Here is a 20,512-nt window from a genome sequence, read left to right on the forward strand (position 1 = left end):
AAGCACAAGCACACTGGTGTATTTGGAACTCTTGCCTGAGCTCCACTGAGCCTACTTTAAATCTGGGCCAATTCTCGTTGTGTGACAGAAATATTCCATAAAGTAAAAAATCCTTTTTCTTCTTGTTATAGGTTGCAAAGCCATGGAACAGACATTTGTGCAATGAACCCAATGGTAAAGGGAGACAGTTTTGCAAAATCAGCTGCCTCATTTGTGCAGGCAGATCCCACAGTAGCACATACAAATGCATGTGATCAGTTACCCCACTTGTGTGCCTAAAATGCCCACAAGTGTGGGAATTTCACCTGTAGTTTGGGTGGCCATTTAAAAAGGGTTTTGAGAAATCGTAGAAAAACGGCTGAAGATTAAAAATGCTCTGTGGGCCAGAAGAGATACAAAAATCCAATCCTATTCTTTTCCCATAAAACAAAGGGGACAGGAAGGGTTAGAAGCTGTTAATGTGAGAAATGACTTAGTCAAAATAGTTTAGTTACTCTGGCCCATTGATCGTCAGAGCAGAGAAACATCATTGTATGTATTAAATTGACTCTCCAGTACTCTATACCTGTCAAAACTGTTTATTCACTCTTGCCAACAACAACAAGAAGAAAAGCAGGCGGCTTGGCAGGCACAACGGTGAATGAGAGGCACAGAATGAGTGCATGAGTTGAGGAGCGCCTCATATATGCAGAAAGGAGATTGTACAATAGGGTCTGTAACTGTAGAGCTTATTGGTGGTCATTAGAGATAGACTAAAAAGTCCTGAAGAAAATATTTCCAAGGGTAACAGGGTGGCTTGTTCTTGATGCCCATTCAGCCAGTGATGTATTATCGCCTAGGCCGACAAGGTCTAGACCTAGGGCAGCAAATTTGCAGGGGCAGAAAATTTATATTAGCAGCATTTTTGTAATTGCAGCATCAGTGACGCTGCGATTCTACCAATCATAGTGCGTATTGAAACCACCAATGATGGTGCGACGCCATTCAGTAAACATACTCGTGAGAATCCTAAACTGCACCAGAACCCCACGCCCCCCTGAACACGGGGTTTTGGATCCATGTGCAGTCCTGCGCTATAAGCAAAATTGCGCTATACAGATGCGCGTTCAAGCGAGGGTCCGCTGTATTTGTAATTTTATTTATAATAAAACTTGTAAATGTTCAATTATTTTAATGTTATTTAGATTCATTTTAGTTCAAACCAATGTGTAAAAAAACTAAAACAAGTTCATATGGGGCCAAGGGTGGCAAAATCCTTAATCTACCACTGCATTCAACCCATTCTCTGCTGATTGTCACTGAGAAAATTTCAGAGGGCAAGTTACCATGGCACTTATTGTTACATCAGCAAATGGCCACTGGTAGCTGGACCCAGGTGACCACATTTTAAAAAACAAACAAACAAACAAACAAAAAACTTAATGTAATAATCACTTTTACTTAAGGGGACATAGCTTGGTGCTGCTAAGCAAATAGAGTGCTGAACAAATTCCCAAAGTCCAAATCAAACTAAACTTTAAAACGTTGTGAGGTTTGAAATAAAAAAAGAAAGTTCACACAAGGAAAAAAAACACATACAAAGAAATAAAAGTTGTGCATCTGCATTTCCTCTTTCTGGGTGTGGGCAGAAGAGGAAATACCAAAATATCACTAGAAAGGCTATACTCACAGCATTTCCAGCTTAATCAAAACCAGAAACACAGGCATTTCTACAGAAAATCCTGTTCTTACGACACTCCCAACCTGATTTTCAAACCCAAGAGATTTGATTGGGTTTGGAAAAGTCCCACATGTTTCTTTTCAGTGCTTGTCTCAACTCATCCTCTGAATTTTCGGAAGATCACCTATCATTAGTGGCATCTGGACTTGGGCATTTAGCCCTTTGGTACTGCTAGGAGTTTTGCAGACAGAACATCATAGCCTGGAGATGAGGATATCCCCCTCTATTCTGCTTTATTTCCAGTCATGCATATAGACAACCAAACTAGTGTACAGCTTTTAATGCATAGCAGAACACCAAAGGTCTAGTTCTGCACACCATTACTCAGGTGAGAAGTCCCTACTCATGCCTCTGTTGGCTCCCAGGAGCTACTCACATGAGTATGGGTGTCTGGAAAGGATTAAGTTCAAAGTGCACAACTTTGAAAGAGAATCTCAACTTTCCATGTGTAAAACAGTGGCTACTTTCTCTTCAGCATCCCGAGTAAATAATAAAAATAGCATTCTTACAAGACTGATGGAAGGAGAAGCGCTTAATCCTGACAATCTCACTCACAAAAGCCTCCTATTGACAGCAGTGCATTGCATAAGAACTGCAGGATCAGGACTAAGATTTTGCAAAGGAAGGGGGAGCATCAAAATAAAAACAAATGCGTTTAGAATCCCCAAGGACTCCACACAGTAAGATTAAAATGCAGAAGTTGGTGAGCGCTTTCTTTCAGTTTGTAAATGGAAAAGTATTTTCCCACTAAAATACCTAGAGAGTTTTAGTTTTAACATGGCTTGACTGCCCCAGACCTTCAATAACATCCATTAAAATTCAGGAAGATTTCAGTATTCCAGTGTGAAAACAATGCTGAGATGTAAATATCTCAAGTAAACTTATTACTCATAATTCCCTCTAGCACAGATGCTCCTTAATATCCAAGTAATTTGAGACCATCTCATCTCCCATCCCCACTAAAAGATTTTTGAACTAATTCAAATAGCTCACAAGTGTTGAGTGTAACTAGAGCACTTATTTAAGGACAGTGTAAACTGTATTTCAATAGTTCAGCGCTTATATGAGTCTGATTTGCCCCTTTGGTTCTGGCAGAACTTGCGCTGGATTTCTAGAATAGATTTGCCTGAAAAAGGACTACAAGACTGGGCCTCAAGTGTTTCCTTTCAAATGCTGACTCTCTGACTGTGAGACCATCAGATGCCCTGAATTTGTGATCAGGGTTTAATTAGAAATACACAAGACTACTATCACTGCTGTGCAGCCTAGTTAAATCATACGCACCGCTTACATTTTATTTTAGTTGCACAATTCATTTGCTACAGGACATCTTTCAGCAATTTTGCTACAGACACAAAGAAGCCCCTTTTTGGCCTCTCCCAATGCAGCTGCACTAAATACATTTTTGCTTCTATTACAAAAGCATTTGAAAAGGCAATAGGAAAAAAAAGTGTCACACTGATTCTTTTAAAAATTGAAAACCAAGTTTAGATTCAACATGCAAAAGACCTATGAGGAATACAATTAAAAATACAGCCATAAAATTCCTATTTTAACAAAAACCTCCGATTCACTCAGTCTTTTCTAAGATCAAGACATTGTGGTTTACTAAGTAACTTATTGGCGCAATCCTGAAAGCCCTTGCTAACGTGCAATTCTTAAAGTTAATCAGGCTACTCGTGAGTAAGGGTTACTTGCAAGGGCAAGGATTTGCAGAATCAGGCCCCATATATTTTGTTCAAGGAAATAGCATGCATTTTCAGGGAATTAAAAAATGAACTTCACTAGTATACCCCATACCCACTCCCAAAAAGTCCTATCTCCTCAGTCTCAGGGATCTATCTGTTTGTTGTAAAGTGATTAGCAGTCAGATTCAATGGACACACACTCCCACCTTGTCTTTGTCTAAGTACTGTACAATACTAACCACACCTAAATTTAGCATGCTGCAACTCACCAGAACTTGTGCAGTTTGAATTCCCATTCCAAATTTGTTCCTCAAACCTATGGCCATTATTCCATGTTAGGCTAAAACATCCTTTCCCATGGGCCGCTGAAAGAAACCATGTTTCTTCAGTTATTTCCAGTTTAAAAAAAATAAAATCCAAGGTTCTGGAGACTAAAAGTTTTTATTTCCATCCATAAATGCCCTGAGCGGTGAGGACACACAGGCACTACAACTGGGAAGAGAGCAGGAAGGAAAGCCTACCATGTGAGCACAAAGAAACCCCCCCACCCCCCAAAGTCTGTTCAGTGGACAGCACTTGGGTCGATAGCAAGGATTTCAGGAAATCCAAACACTTAACAGGAAATCTGATCACTGGATAAACATTCCATAATCTCCACAGATACATTTAACACGCTGTGTCTCCAGTTAACCCTTACCCTGACGACTGCTAAAATTGAAATCTGACATTCCTTGTAACATAATATGTCTAGTTGGGTTCAAAAGTCTAACGGGTTCCTCACCATGTGTTTGTCTGAGCAAGCAGAGCTCTGTTGAGACTCCTTTTTAGCCTATTGTTGAGGATATTTTTTCCCTCTTGCTTTTGATCTCTACATGGTGACATTTTAATTAAATTGTGCAATTTTTGTTAGGTTAGTATTCCTCATCTGAAAAGTAAATTATATTGCAGCCTTAGTCTGAAGCAGCAGGATAAACCTGTCTGAATATCTGTGTGCTGCTAACCATGTTCACCTAGTAGTCCTCTATTTGCTTTATTTCCATCTGTATTTTTAGTTTTTTCTTTCTTTTGCTGTAACATCAGATTTATACAGCCTTCTACGTGTTACTTTACAGGTACCATTTGATGATTTTATTATTCTGTTGACTGAAGCAGAATGGAGGAAGGACAGTTTAAAAAAAATGAGAGAACTCTTAAAGGAACAAGGGATAATTTTTTTTTAAATAATACCTTTACTATACTTTGTCAATTATTTGAAAGCCAAACTCTGCTGCTCTTAGCCAGGATAAACCGGGGAAATTTGGCTAAATAAAGACTTTGCTCTGTCTCTTTTGGTTTACTGTCCTATGAAGCGTGAAAACAGCATGTTGTATAATTTTCTCATGGGGTTTTTGTTGTTTCCTATAGTTTTTTAATTTTATTGGATAAAAATTATTAGGACCCCGAGCAGTTGTAGCTTTTAAGACCCATTAGAACTTTGTGCAAAAGTAGGTGCATAATTGTCCCCTGATCCTGCAAATGCTTATGTGTACACTTAATTTTCAAACATGAGTAGTCCCATTGAAGTCAGTGGGAATATTCACATGCATAAAGTTAAGCACATGTGTGTTTGCAGGATTGAAACCATACTATGTTTTCTGAAAGAGGCCAGGTACAAGTTTAGGTGACTTTCGGGTGTTAATAAATTCTAAAGGCCAGGATCTACTACTAAGAATGCCTTGCCCCCATCTCCCCATCTGAATAGGGCATATGCCATATTGGAAAAGTATCTGGACTCTCCTGCATTCTTGAGGGCTTTGTACAGGAAAACTAGCATCTTGAATGTCACCCAGCCAGTGAAAGGTTTGGACATAGGAGTAATATGCATTCACTCATCAACCTGGCACAGAGGGTGGATACCCACATTCTCCAGTAGCAGAAGTATCGTTTATAGGAAGTCCCAGGAATAATATCTGTATGTTTGCTTCAGTTATTTTTAGGGTGGCCATTGTTGTAGTATATAGGCACCAAATAAGAGAGACACTGTGATATGACTAAGGTGGCTTCCTCTCTTCAACTTTTTTACTGGCTCCCGGAGGGAAGACTTTGGAGGAGGTACCAGGAAGTCAGTCTGTGTACACATAAGAACATAAGAATGGCCATACTGGATCAGACCAAAGGTCCATCCAGTCCAGTATCCTGTCTACCGACAGTGACCAATGACAGATGCCCCGGAGGGAGTGAACCTAACAAGTAATGATCAAGTGATCTCTCTCCTGCCATCCATTTCCACCCTCTGACAGAAGAGGCTAGGGACACCATTCCTTACCCATCCTGGCTAGCAGCCATTAATGACTTAACCTCCATGAATGTATCTAGTTCTCTTTTAAACTCTGTTATAGTCCTAGCCTTCACAACCTCCTCAGGCAAGGAGTTCCACAGGTTGACTGTGCGCTGTGTGAAGAATAACGTCCTTTTATTTGTTTTAAACCTGCTGCCCTCTAATTTCATTTGGTGGCCCCTTCTTATATTATGGGAACAAGTAAATAACTTTTCCTTATTCACTTTCTCCACATCACTCATGATTTTATATACCTCTAGTATATCCTCCCTCAGTCTCCTCTTTTCCAAGCTGAAAAGTCCTAGCCTCTTTAATTTCTCCTCATATGGGACCCATTCCAACCCTCTAATCATTTTAGTTACCCTTTTCTGAACTTTTTCTAATGCCAATATATCTTTTTTGAGATGAGGAGACCACATCTCTACGCAGTATTCAAGATGAGGGCAAACCATGGATTTATATAAGTGCAATAAGATATACTCCGTCTTATTCTCTATCCCTTTTTAAATGATTCCTAACATCCTGTCTGCTTTTTAGACTGTCGCTGCACATTGCGTGGACGTCTTCAGAGAACTATCCACGATGACTCCAAGATCTCTCTCCTGATCAGTTGTAGCTAAATTAGCCCCCATCAGATTGTATGTATAGTTGGGGTTATTTTTGCCAATGTGCATTACTTTACATTTATCCACATTAAATTTCTTTTGCCCTTTTGTTGCCCAATCACTTAGTTTTGTGAGATCTTTCTGAAGTTCTTTACAGTCTGCTTTGGTCTTAACTATCTTGAGCAGTTTAGTATCATCTGCAAACTTTGCCACCTCACTATTTACCCCTTTCTCCAGGTCATTTATGAATAAGTTGAATAGGATTGGTCCTAGGACTGACCCTTGGGGAACACCACTAGTTACCCCTCTACATTCTGAAAATTTACCATTTATTCCTACCCTTTGTTCCCTGTCTTTTAACCAGTTCTCAATCCATGACAGGATTTTCCCTCTTATCCCATGGCAACGTAGATAGATAGAATGCTTGCTGCAGTTACAGTATGTCTGTACACAGATCACTTAATACAAGGAAAGCTTCCTTTTAGAAACATGGTGCCCTCATATGACATTACCCAGCACACAGTATGCGAAATATGGTGGCAGAAATCAGTCTAGTGCAATGGTTCTCAACCTTTTCAGACTACTGTCTTGCATACCCCAAGTTTCTCCTTTCTTAAAAATATTTGCTTACACAATCAGACATAAAAATACAGAAGTCAGAGCATACTATTACTGAAAAACTGCTTACTTTCTAATTTTTAACCATATCATTATAAAATAAATTGATTGGAATATAAATATTGTACTTACATTTCAGTGTATAGTGTAGAGAGCAGTATTAACAAATCATTGTATGAAATTTTAGTTGCTACTGACTTTGCTAGTGCTTTTTATGTAGCCTGTTGTATAACTACGCAAATATCTAGATGAGCTGATGTACTCCCAGGGGTACCTGTACCCCTGGTTGAGAACCACCGGTCTAATGAGACCCACAGCAAGGAAGAGTGTGATTAACAGGCAAACAAAACAGTACCTAGAAACTGAGCAAGCAGGCAGCATGGAGGGACTCAGACCACCAAAAATGCTGGATTTCCTGACAAAAAACCTTGCACAAGCATAGAAGCAAGAATTGAGTCTGTATACAGAGCTGATCATGGAAGATACAGATGAGAAAGTGACTGTGAAACTAGCTTTTTACTGTCTCATTGGGAGCATGGGAGGAAGGATGAGAAGTTAATAAGACCTTGTTGAAAAAAACGGTTTTCACCACAAATTCTGATTTTGAAAAAATGCCATTCTCAACTAAAACATTTTTATTTGAAAACTTTCACCCTTCTCTAATAAGAAGGGAACTGGGGGAGGGGAGAGGGCCTATAATTTGCTGGTACTAATGTCTGCTATAACTGTCAGAGTTAGACAAATGTTCTTCTGTGAGACACAATTCACTCATGATGAGCAAAGACAAAATAATAATAAAAAAGGACAAAATAAAAGAAACCATCAGACTTAAGCCAATTTCTTTGTTCCCTAACTGAAAATGGGATCGAAGCTACCTTCATCTTACGGTAAGTAGCAGAGGAGCAAGTAGTCAGGCATAGAACTGTTTGGAAAATTTGAACAAGAGTCAAAAAAAATTGTTTTCTTTTAAGTTTTCCATGGAAAATTTTGACTTTTCATCAAGACACTCAAAGTCGTAATATTTTCAGCTGAAAATTGCAAACACTGGGGCAGGAGGATTGCTTTTCTGATTAAAAATTGGAATTTTTTTGTGGAAAGCACAATTTTCTTCAGTTGAAAATGCAATAATCAATCTGGAAAAGAGTTTTGATTGAAATGTTTAGGAATGGGCCTAATCAGATAGAGAGGAAAGGGTAGAATGTTAGTTGAATGATAAAACTGATAAAAATAAATCATAAGGAAAAAGTCTGCACAATGAAAACAGAGCAGAACAAAAGCTTGAAACATTTGCCAGCTGAATTACTGTAGCTGAAAACAGGGTAAGCCTCCTTGAAGGCCACACTGCTACAAGCCATCCACTATCACAGACACAAAAAAGCCAAAAATTTTATTGAATACAGATGCGAAAATCCTTGCCACTAAGCTGGAAAGAAACACATACTCTCCATAACATGCCCAGATCAGCTGGACTTTATACTCGGTTTGTTCCACCATCCCTAGTTCTTAATATGCTTAAGTGCTAGAGCTTGTAAAAATAATTCAAAATTTTCAACAAAATACTCTAAAAATTACTAAATTAAGTAGATGTTTCTAATTCAGTTAAGTTCAAGATGATTTAGCTCAGTATCTGAAGCAGAAAACACAACTCTCCTAATTAATTATCATTGAAGGTTTATTTGACAAAAAAATTACTAAAATGTAGTTAAATCATCAAGTCCCCAAATTCTATCATTTTCAGTGTTGAAACTGCAGGACATATTGGTACAAATAGTTGGAAGGTGGCCTTTTTTTCCAACAAAAATTAACAAAAACAGTTGCCCTTCCTATTTTCATGCAAATTATTTGAATTTTGGGGGATTTATCAAAAGACTGAAAATCGAAAAATCAAAAACACACCCCCACACACACAAAAATCCCAAACTTTTTTTGTTTTGGGATATAATTTTGCATGTTCATCACCAATCAATTATGATGTGGTATTTCCCCCTTGAAAACTACTAACTTACTCATGTAATTAATTTACTCTTTTTAGACCTCTGAATTTGGCCAGACATATTTAGCTGGTGATCCCAGCTCACTAAGCGACTGCTAGAAGCTGGATTCTGCTGGAATGCTGTGAAGTGTAGAAACATGTTCCACTTTCATTCTGTGACCATATACTGGATTTAAAAACACACTTAAAACTCAGGCAAACTATTACAGAAAATGACTAGAAAACAGACAGATTGCATGAACACTAACACAGTTTAACATAAGCCATAAACAGTATTTGTATCACAGAGTTCAGCAATTAGCTGCTCTACAGACTTCTTACTGTGTAACAATAAAATATTTGTTCATAACACCTTTCAATTTCTAAGATGTTTGCTTAGGGATCCCTGCCTGTTCTACTATGTTATTCTCCTTCCTAAATGAGCAATCAAGGAGGTTTACTTTTAAAATTAGCATCCCTGCAGGCAGCATTTTGCATTAGCAAAAGCACCAAGCCCTCCTCATACAACAGCACACCATGTGCTCTTATATTAAACAACAAATGTTACCACTTTCCCCACTGTTCAATCAGTGAAATACAACAGAAGCAGTGTTCTAACAGGTTTACCACCACTTTGGTACATTTATTAATTAAGTAACATCTCTCAGCATTATGGAAAAGCAGAAATTAGAAACTGATTAACAAAAGACACTTGATCCTTGGTGACTATTGCAAACTGCACCAAGAAAACAAGAAGATAATTTGTTTCACCACTAGAGGTTTCACTAAATATCAAAATTAAAGCTGATCAAAAATGGTAAGTATTTTACATGAAAATATTCAAAATGTTTCATTTCTAGCTGTTCTAATTTTTATCATGTGATGCAAAGATTGAAAATATTTCAGCTTTAATTTTTTCTCCCCTCCATTTTTCAATGGCAAAGGAGAAGAGGAAGGCGGGGAGAGAAGGGAGCAGAGTGGGAAACTGACATCTCCACGTCCACACTCCCTACAATTTTCAGGGAATTTGTTCACTGGAAAATTTCGAAACAAAATGAAACAATTTTCCATGGTAAGAGACCATTTTTCAGAGAAAGTTTCAAACTAAACATTACACTATATTTAGTCATAATATACAGCATAGAACCAAATCTGTCTCAAACCGTCTGCCTTTTTTTCTTTTAATAAACAGCTGCCAACTAAAGACTCACAAACAGACTTCCCCTCACAGCTTGAGTTCCTGCTTTGTTTGCAGGGATCAAAAACCTGTCTGGAACTCCACACAACCTACAGAGACAAGGAGTAGCTGAATTAAATACTGCAAATGAACATGTCATAATACAACATATTGCTTAAAGCTTTCTAGCAACATAATGCAATGTAAGGGAATTTTAGAAGTTGGGTACAATCACTGTTCGTCTGCGTCGTTCATCTTGGATTTACAGCCATGCAGAAAAAGCAGAGAAAATATTTCATAGGACATCCTGTGAATCTCAGGCCATGTGTGTGTTTCCCTTTTGTCACTACACTGCTTTTTGCCATCCCTCACAAGAACTGGTAGAAAAAAATGGTTCCTTGCCATGCTGCCATTGGCTGATTTTAGAGAATTTAAATTACAGTTGCAGTATTGCAAAACTCCAAGCATTCAAAAATTAGGACTCAGGCCCTAAACAAATATTGAGATTGTTTGTTTTTTTCAAATCTCATATGTTTTAAGCCAAACTTTTGGGTTCTTTCTGAGCCCAGCATGGTGCAAATGAGCCTCATTTTCACTGTTGTGGGGTAAACCTTGAAGGCTAAAGTCTAAAAACCAAAAAATTAAAACTAAGATTCTCATATAATCCTTTGATTCCTGGAGCAGAGGCTTTAAGAAAAATGCCAAATATCATGAGACTTGCCGTGAAGTTGTAAAAGTTGGCAAATATTAAAACTTCATATGATTCTGTTTCAAGGCAAACGTATATCAGAGAATATCCCTTACCCCAGAGTTCAGTGGACAAGAGGAAAGAAATATCTCTAGAAAAATGAAAATAAAATTCTAAGTGCAATTAGGAAATGGCTTTGGAAATGGATAAGGGAGATAACATGATCACAGACTTTATACATACAACTAGGAAGTCTATATTAAAACATAAAACAATTAATTCTGTGCGTTTGCAACAATTTTATGTGTTTGCAACAATTTTAGCAGATAGGGTTTATATATGTGTGGGGATGCATAATACGTAGGTGTTTAGAACCTGAAGCCAGCTGGTCCAAGAGAGCATTAAAAGGTGAGAAAAGAGTGAGGAAAAAGTGCTGACAAACAAACAGCAGTGAAAAATACTAAAGCAGTGTATTGCAAAGTTGCACAAACAACAGTGACAGGAGCCAGAAGGGGGCTCAGGACTGTCAGATAAGAAGAGCTGAAAGGTGAAATGTCACAAAGGGTACAAGCGAGGTGGCAGCACCCAGCCACTTCCTCTCCTGTAACCAAAGTGCTTGGGACTAGAAATCAGCCCATAGAGTTGTGGTGTTCCAGGAGAGAAGTGAAATAGAACAATCATAGGGACTGTCACAGGACAGGCTACTCAGCAAGACAAAAGAACCATAGCTCTTTTTGGGGGTGCATTTTGAGAGAGCCTATGTCACAGGAATGTGCATTGATGGCTCCTCACTGCTTTCCTGTCCTCGTTATACCTGGGTTGTAGGAGTCTGTAGAGTGACCAGATGTCCCAATTTTATAGGGACAGTCCTGATTTTGGGGTCTTTTTTCTTATATGGCTCCTATTACCCTCCACCCCTGTCCCGATGTTTCATTCTTGCTGTCTGGTCACCCTAAGGAGTCTGTTACTTAGTCATACTTGGAAATCAAAACAATTCTGCAGCAGCTGTTTGGTGCCCAGGTCCTCATTATGTGTCTCTGTGCATAGATGTGCTTGCGTTCACCACCTGAAGCAATGACACTGGCTTGGCAGAACTGCATCCCAGAGCCCCATGCAGGCAGCATGTGTTGTGTTACTGTCTGGGGCTTTCAAGCACTGCAGTGTATTATGCTGATTGCACATCTGTTTTAGCTACACAGCACAGGCATGGTAGAGGGCCACAGGACACAAAGCTTGAGTTAAAGCTCCCTCCAGCTGCTTTACCTCCGGCTCCATTATTGTCTGGGCTAGCGTGGTTGCTAGTGAGGGAGACAGTGCCACACTCTGCCTCCTCTTGGTAGGCATGCCTCCTTTTCAGATGGCTGCATCAATTTCCCCACAAGCACAACACTTTAGAATAAAGTTCCTATACACCCTTGGCTGTTCCTGAGAGCTGCCATGGAAATTGTACCCACACAGCCCTTCTGATGCAAGTTACCCCATCCACTGAAATGATGCATCTTGTATTTTTCCTCTCACTCACAAGTAGAGTAAGTGAATGGACAACTGGGCTCCATTTAGTGCCATAGTGACCAAAGGTCATGTCACATCTTCGTTTCCATATCTTGGGAAGGAAGGATAGTCCAGTGCTTAGGGCACTGACTAGCACTTAGGTTCAAGACCTTGCTCTTTTACAGGCTTCCTGAGTGACCTTGGGCAAGTCACTTAGAAAACTGATGTGCAGAGAGACTAGCTGTGAAATAGGGGTAACAGCACTTCCCTGCCTCATGGCGGTATTGTGAGAATAAATACATTAAAGACTGTGCAGCACTCAGATACTAAGGTGATGGGGGCTATGTACATAAGCAAAAAACATCTACATTTATAGTAGTAAATGGTTACACTGGATTCTTTACTATATAGAACATTAGAAAATGTATTGACTGGATGACATCTTTTCTCTCTCGTATGCTTTGTATGCTTTCAATCTGAACACTTGATTTTGTCTTATAAAACATTCTGAGAGTTTAGCAGCTTATAAACTCTTGTCTAGGAGATGTTTAAAGTGGTTTCTTGATTAAATTAGATCTAGAATGGATTTAGAATCAACAACCACTGCTGTCTGCTGTATAAGGAGTAAGAAGGGTTAACTTCTTTGGGAGGAGGAGCTGTACCTAAAAAAAACGTTTGCCATTGAACACAAAGCTAGTTTGAAAAACTAAGATAATTTGAAACACATGTTCCTGGCTACATAAGTACAGCACAAACTGCAAGAGAGAAAATGATAATAAAAAGACATGGAATATTTCAAAACATAATTAGGAAAGTCAGCATTTTACAACATAAGAGTTACTGTACCTGAAATATTGTTCTGCTTTGTTAATGCTTTAAAACTGTAATTTTCTAAAGACTTTCTAGCACAGTGTGAATTTATAATACAATGAATATGGCAAGTATGTTAGATGCTAGAGTTCACTAAAATATTCTTCTTATGTAATACTATCTGAACATAGATGACTCAGAATTAAACAGTTGGATACATTATTTTAGGCACAAAATGCTGTGAATTAACTAACTCCTAAAAATAACATGCCTTCCCAGTTGCTTTTCAATTAACTTTTTTGATACTACCTGGATGTATAACTTTTTTCAGTACAGCAATAAATCTATTAATGCACATATTCCTTGTCAGTTTCAGAAACAAGACAGGCACAATTCCCTTCACACCTACACTTTTGTTCAGTTTGCATTCTTTCAGTTCTAATGCTCAGAAAAGAACCAGATAACACTTCCTGGGTAGTTAAAACCAGAGGAGGCAGCAAAATGTGTGAAAAGCTCTGCAAAAGAGCGATGATTCAATATACACTGTGACTTACACTCAGAACTGCACAAAAGCCAACATGCCTCAGCCTTGCAAGCGTAGCTGTAAAACCCACTCTGCAAAACCTCCAAAGCTTAAATATCATGTTACAGTACAACATTCAAACACTTGCCAGAAAACACTGAATTGTATCAAACAATCCAGAATCCCTGGAAATCACAGATGAGCAGTGCTATGAAGGCAGGAGAAAGTCTCCATGAGCTCCCAAAACCATGCAAGTGTTGCCTAGGACAGTATGAATGCCCAATGGTATTTCTGTACTGACTTATGCTGATTTTGCATCCGACACTCTTTCGGATATGGAGACTTTCTCTACAAAGCAGCCTGCACTTCTAGTGCTGCAGTTCCTTTGTAAAGCTAGGACCTGACTGAGGGGGTGTTTTGCCATTGGTTTCAGTGGAAGGAGGAGGAGGAGGGCCATGGTGCAGTGTATACCAATATTAACAAATGTTGAAAGAATATTCTTAGGGTTGCAAAGTCAAGCACAGAAAGTTAGGCTATTCCAGAATTAAGGCATCAGAGCTGTAGCAGGGTTCACTTAGGGTCCAGAAGGCCAAGTGGGCAGGCCACAATTCAACAGTCCCTGAAGTCCTGGGAGTGGCCTGCTTAGGCAATCGGGGAGTCTAGCAGTCAAGTTACAGTCCATCCTCTCCAGGTTACCCTAGTCAGAGAAGGGGCAGAGGAAGGGTAGGGGGAACCCATTCCTTCCCTCTCCACTGTGTGCCAGCTCAGGGCTCAACAGGGAAGAGGTGAGGAGCATCTCAGCTCCTTCTCGCTAATACCCCAGACCAGCTTCCCTGGGCCACTTCCTGCCACCCCTGTCTCTCCTCAGTTTGGGGCAAGGTCACAGCACTCAAGCAGAGTTGCTCAAGCAGTCTCAACAGTTCAGATAGTCAGCTAGGGTTTCACAGCTCCCTTCCTGGTGTCCAATGAGTCTCCCTTGTAAGGGAGAGAAAAAGAGGTCAGGCCCCTACTGCCCAAACAGACCTTACCACAGTCTCTCCCAGTGGAGTCCTCTGTCCTAGAAGAGGCTGACTGCTACCTTTCTGCAGGCAGCCTCTCTCCCTGCTTGATTGTCAGTCACCTTTTAAGTCAGCCCTTCAATGTGCAGGATGCTCTGCAGCTGCTGAGGGGTGGAGCTTTCTGAGCTCAGAACACCTCCATCACCCTGTCACTCTTAGTGAGGGGTCTGTAAACCCCACCACAGGGGCACACACTGAACAACAAAGTGAAAGCAAAATAGGGAATAGCTTCTTCCTGAATAAGCACCATCCACTCAGTTGCTGTCAGGGATGGGCTAGGTATACCTGGCCCTGCCTGAGTGTGGGGACTGGACTAGATGACCCAGTTTTTGTGGGTGTATTTTTCTAGGTTTTAAAAAAAGCAAACTGAAACACACACACACACACAGAGAAATTCAATCATGTGGCATTATATTGACACCCACATGGATTATTAGCAGGTAGATTCACCGCACAGTCCTCTGCCATTTGAGCTAACAGTGTAACTGATAGAAACAGTAGGTTGTCATCCTCGGTGTGGACCGGCATTAGAGAGAAATGGGACATTTTGCCAGAGGGTTTCAGAGATACTTTCTGATAGCAAAGGAATAGTGAGATTCAGGAATCTTGGATTCCATTCAAGATTCTGAAGGGGAATCTCTCCATTACTTCCAAGTGTGTCCCCTCCAGCCTGTCCTCCCCACCCCTGCCCCCTCATTTCAGCCCCATTTTCCTCACTTACCTAGTCCCAATCTTGGTCTCTTTACCCAGTAAGTCCTAGTCTCACCCTTTTGGAAATCCCATCTCAGTCTCCCTGCCAATCCTTATCCCCCACCCTAGCATCCTCTACTGGCATGTGCAAACTGAAGTTTTCCAAAGGCTTATAACTTGGCCAAATGTTGGCAGATTTTCATAGGGATGGCAAAAGGCACATCCCTGACATAAAGGCTAAATTTCAAATTCCTGCTCAATGCAGAGGCACTAAAGCTTTCCAAAGAAAAGGTCACCTGAACTTTTTTAACATTGAAAAAAAACCAATGTATTTTTCCCCTGGCCTCTTTTTCCAAAAAACAGCTGAACCTTTTTGGCTGAAATTTTCCAAAAGCCTTGATATGAGGCTGACACACAGCATGGAAAATTCGGGCCCAATGGTAAAAGTTCAGCAAAGTTGTAAGTGTGACAGATATGGCAATTGCCATATCTTGGGGAGATCTTACTGTGTCAAGTTTGTGTATCATTGCATGCCAGGGATTGTATGTAATTCCCTGGGCAAGGGTGACCACAGTTCCTCCAGGAGCTAAGAACGGTGAGGGGCGATCAGACAATTTCACTCAGTGAGCAACACTCCAGAGAAGTACCTCCACCTGGACAGGCTCGCCTATACTACTTCAGACTGGAGTCTCCAGAGACCAACGGACAAAGAAAGTACTTTTGGATAAATAGCCTGAGTTTAAACTGACTCAGGGCTTCTTTCTGACACAGGAAATGGGCTGGAATTTCTGTCCAAGGGGAGCTCCAGTACATCCTGCAAAGAGTTGGAAGGACTTTGGCCTGTGGAGGCCCACAAGACGGATGGGTGACCTCTGATTAGCTTATGAGCATGCGTGTAGGTTCTTTCATTGTTTTTGATATGCTTTCTCTGTAATTATTTAACTTTAAGAATGAGTGAGCTTGCTTAGAAAGAGTTGAGTGGTAACTTATAACTGTGGGCAATTACAACTGTTTGTAGCCTCTGAGAAGATAGCAAAGTGCAGATGCAGGCTTGTTTAGGCAGTATGGCTTGCTGGGATTAACACAATGTAGGCAGCAACAGAGTCATGTGGCACCTTATAGACTAACAGACATATTGGAGCATAAGCTTTCATGGGTGAAAACCCACTGCATCTGACGTGGGTGAAAACCCACAGCATGAAAGCTTGTGCTCCAGTACATCTGTTAGTCTATAAGGTGCCACAGGACTCTTTTTACAGATGCAGACTAACACAGCTACCCCTCTGATACTTGACACAATGTAGGCAGGGAACTATGCAGCCTTGAAAAAACCTGGTCAGGAGGGAGAGAGATGTGGGTCGCTGCCCAAGAGAGGTGATGGCTGAGCGCTGGAAGCTGAAAGGTGAGTGTCCCTGTTGGACCAAAGAGGTGGATTACAGGTGCAGGTTCACTGAACAGTGACAATAAGCCACTGGATAAGGGGTGTTATAATGGGCAGTGTCAAGCACCCTTAATACTAGACAGTGCAACCAGCCCCACCATTAACAGAGCCTGATCCAAAGCCTGTCAAGGAGAGTCCTTCTATGGACCTTAATGGGCTTTAAATAAGGCTCCTAAATTCTTCGTTGCAGTACTTCCCATTGTAAGCACAGGGAATACCACAAATACTGTGGGGCAGTAAATATCCATTTTTAATTATTGGCATAATCTCACTTAGTCACATTTGATATGTCAGACTGCCTGTTCGCACGGCTTTTCTGTGACATGTAGCACATTAGCCATGGGACCATATGGTCCTGCATTTTTTGTGCTATGTTTGTCTTCTACTAGGATCTGGGTAAATCCATTATCTCATGTAAAAGCTGAAGAGAACCTCTGTAGGACAGATGGAAGTTAACATTGTTCTCTTATGCTTGTGGGATCTTTGAAAAAAATCTGCTGAAATTGGCAGGCTATATTTTACTGTGCAAATAGGATATGGAAACCTAGTTGCGCACTGGCAGTCATTCTCCAACTTTCCTATAACAGGCCCCACATCTTACTACAGAGATTGTCTCATGGGCACCTCCCACGATTGTATAACATCCCTATGGCAATTTATGTTACATGGAAAAGTCATACTGAGAAAGTATTTTGTGCCTTCCTTTAAAGCTGTCTTTAAGGTAATAAGAGTATTGATCTTTTTGAAAAAGTTAACCACACTAACTTTTTTGCTGTTTATTTAATCTGTTCCTCTTCCACTGGCTTTTTTTCATTCAGCTCGAAACCAGGAAGAAAGCCAGCATACCACCTGAGCAGCGAGCTCTCTGGTAGATAACCAAAAGTGGGCCAGGAACCACATTCTGGGAACCTCTTCGTTAGTAATTTTATGCCATACTTTGTTGGTGTTCTGCTTTAGCAGTTGTTTACATGCAAGTTGCTTACAAGGTCACACATTTATATTTAATAGGGAAAATAAAAAATGCTAATTCAACACCAATGCTTATCCAATGGAGGGATGTTCAGCTGATTATAATGCCTTACCCTGATGTACTTGACTGTATTTTTCCAACTCATTTACTTCCCTGATCACATATAAACAACAGGATGGCACTGGGAACTGAACTTTGACACCAAAGTCTGCTGTTACTGCTACTTTGGATGCTGCTGCTGCTCTTTCTCCACAGCTGGGTTGGATCCTGGATGGAAATGTTTATTATCTCATCTTTGAAGAAGAAACATATTAAAAAAAAAAAGCTTTATTTACAGTGGGAAGGAGCTTTTTTTGCCTATCAGTGTGATAGCCTGTATAGCATTAACATAGTCTAACTGCATTTGGAAGTATCAAATTATGTCTTAAGATAAATAGATTTACATCAAAGTGTAATTTGAAATACATTGGTTTTCAGCGCTTTTTAACATCTGTGCAAGAAAAGTTTGAAAAAAAGGCAAGATATATTATTTATTCAGAACATAAGAATGGCCATACAGGGTCAGACAATGGTCCATCTTCCGACAGTGACCAGTGCCAGATGCTTCAGAGGGAATGAACAAAACAGGGCAAGCTTGAGGGATCCATCCCCAGTCACCCAGTCCCAGTTTCTGGAATTTGGAGGTTTACGGACACCCAGAACATGAGGTTGCATTCCTGACTGTCTTGGCTAATAGCCATTGATGGACCTATCCTCAATAAACTTATATAATTCTTTTTTGAATCCACAACATCCCTTGGCAATGAGTTCTTCAGGCTGACTGTGTGTTGTGAGAACAGGAAGTAAAAAAGTACATCCTTGTGTTTGTTTTAAACCTGCTGCCTATTATGGGGAGGGACTTTGAATTACTCCCGAGAATTCTTTAAGATATATCTGCCTGGTGGGTCCTGCCCACATGCTCAGGCTCTAACTGACTGCTATATTTGGAATTGGGAAGGAATTTTCTCCTGGGTCAGATTGGCAGAGACCCTGAGGTTCTTTTTGGTCTTCCTCTGCAGCATGGGGCATGGGTCACTTGCAGGTTTAAACTAGTGTAAATGGTGAATTCTTGGTAACTTTAAGTCTTTAGACTATGATTTGAGGACTTCAGTAACTCAACGAGCAGTTAGGGGTCTATCACAGGAGTGAGTGGCTGAGGTTCTGTGTCCTGCAATATGCAGGAAGGCTAGACTATTTGATCACAGTGGTCCCTTCTGATCTTAAAGTCTATGAGTCTGTTTTCATCATCTATTTCTCGTGTTATATGAAAGGGTAAAGAACACTTCCCTATTCATTTTCTCCATACCATGCATCACTTTATAGATCTCTAGCATATCTCTGTCCATTAATAATCTCTTTTCTAAACTGAGCAGTCTGTTTTTGTAATCTCTCCTTGTAGAAATTGTTCCATACCCCTAATAATTTTCACTGTCCTTCTCTGCACCTTTTCCAATTCTAATATAGCTTTTTTGAGATGGGGCTATCACCACTGAAGGCAGTATTCAAGATGTTGGTGTACCATGGATTTATATAGTGAGATAATATTTACTGTTTTATGATCTATCCCTTTCCTAATGGTTCCTAATATTCTGTTCACCTTTTTCACTGCTGCTACACATCAAACAGATGTTTTCAGAGAACTTTTTACTTGCAGAAAATGCAAATGGACAAATTGGAAATTTCAGAATGAAACGGAACACAAATCTGATATCAGATGTGATTACACAGGGAAGAACATTTTAATGCATGAAAACCCTACTAAGCACTCTATATAGATGGTACTTGTCTGATAGTGAAGGCAAAATTTTAAAATCTTGGCAATCATTTGGATTTTTTCTGCTGTGTGTCATATCAGGCTATACAGAACAATGTGGCAGAAGGAATAATGTGACAGTGGCTAGGGACAGGACTCCAGTAACAACAAGGAGTTCCAATCACCTGATGCCTTCCCTTTGTGGGCATCTTGGCTCTCCAACAGAAAGAGAAGGCTATTGTCCGGGTTTTAATGTTAATTCATAATTACAGAAAGAAAAGCAGCATAGGAGAGCTGTAACATTCAAAACGCGATTAAAGCAAGACCATATGTGCTATGAAGTAAAAGACACAGGAGTAAATTGCTGGAAGAAATGCAGAGGGGGCTTTTTCTCACTTGGGACATTCTGGTCAATTAAAGTTTGTTATCAATGGAGTGCTGAGGAAGGTCACTTCGCTCTTCTCTTTGGTGACAACTGATTTATATGTGGCAGGAGAAGAAAGTTATCGAAGGGGATAAATAACATCTTCATGAAAAGGTAAGCTTGACATAGTTCTTACTACTACTCAAGTCCCTGAATCCTGTTCTAAATTTGTTCTTGAGAGTTTGTGTTACAGAGCAAAGCATCAGAAGTTGGTGTGCAGTTTAGAACTGGAGGAGGCCAGCCTTATATAGAATAAAAAAATTCCCTAGTGGATTGTAGATGATAGACTATAACAGAGTAATTCTGTCAATGATCAGGTTAGGAACTTTTTAATTTGTGAATTATAGCCGTGAGACACCTTAATTCCTCTTTCAGAGGAACTTCAATCTATTGACTGTTGGAACTCAGCTTCCTGGCAGTACTAGTGGGTCTTGCTTTCTCTTAGTTTAGTCTCTAGTTAATACCATATTACTTGATGTTTAAGAACCAATTCAATCATACTAAGTAGTACCTAATTTCAAGGGACTA

General features: G+C 40.0%; 1 protein-coding gene across 5 annotated transcripts in view; it reads right to left on the reverse strand.

Annotated features, from left to right (window-relative positions):
* Nucleotides 1–20,512, reverse strand: part of ASAP1 (ArfGAP with SH3 domain, ankyrin repeat and PH domain 1) — a 376,577-nt gene that overhangs the window by 331,083 nt on the left and 24,982 nt on the right. For 2 of the 5 annotated variants that reach the window (XM_030553833.1, XM_030553837.1), the window contains exon 1: nucleotides 3,678–3,886. The exons of the other annotated variants lie outside the window; for them this stretch is intronic. The gene's annotated coding sequence lies outside the window, so the exon portion shown is untranslated. Of the gene's footprint in view, nucleotides 1–3,677; nucleotides 3,887–20,512 lie in introns of those variants that run through there. 5 annotated transcript variants of the gene reach the window in all.

The sequence above is a fragment of the Gopherus evgoodei genome, chromosome 2 (genome assembly GCF_007399415.2).
Source record: "Gopherus evgoodei ecotype Sinaloan lineage chromosome 2, rGopEvg1_v1.p, whole genome shotgun sequence".
Lineage (NCBI taxonomy): Eukaryota > Metazoa > Chordata > Testudines > Testudinidae > Gopherus > Gopherus evgoodei.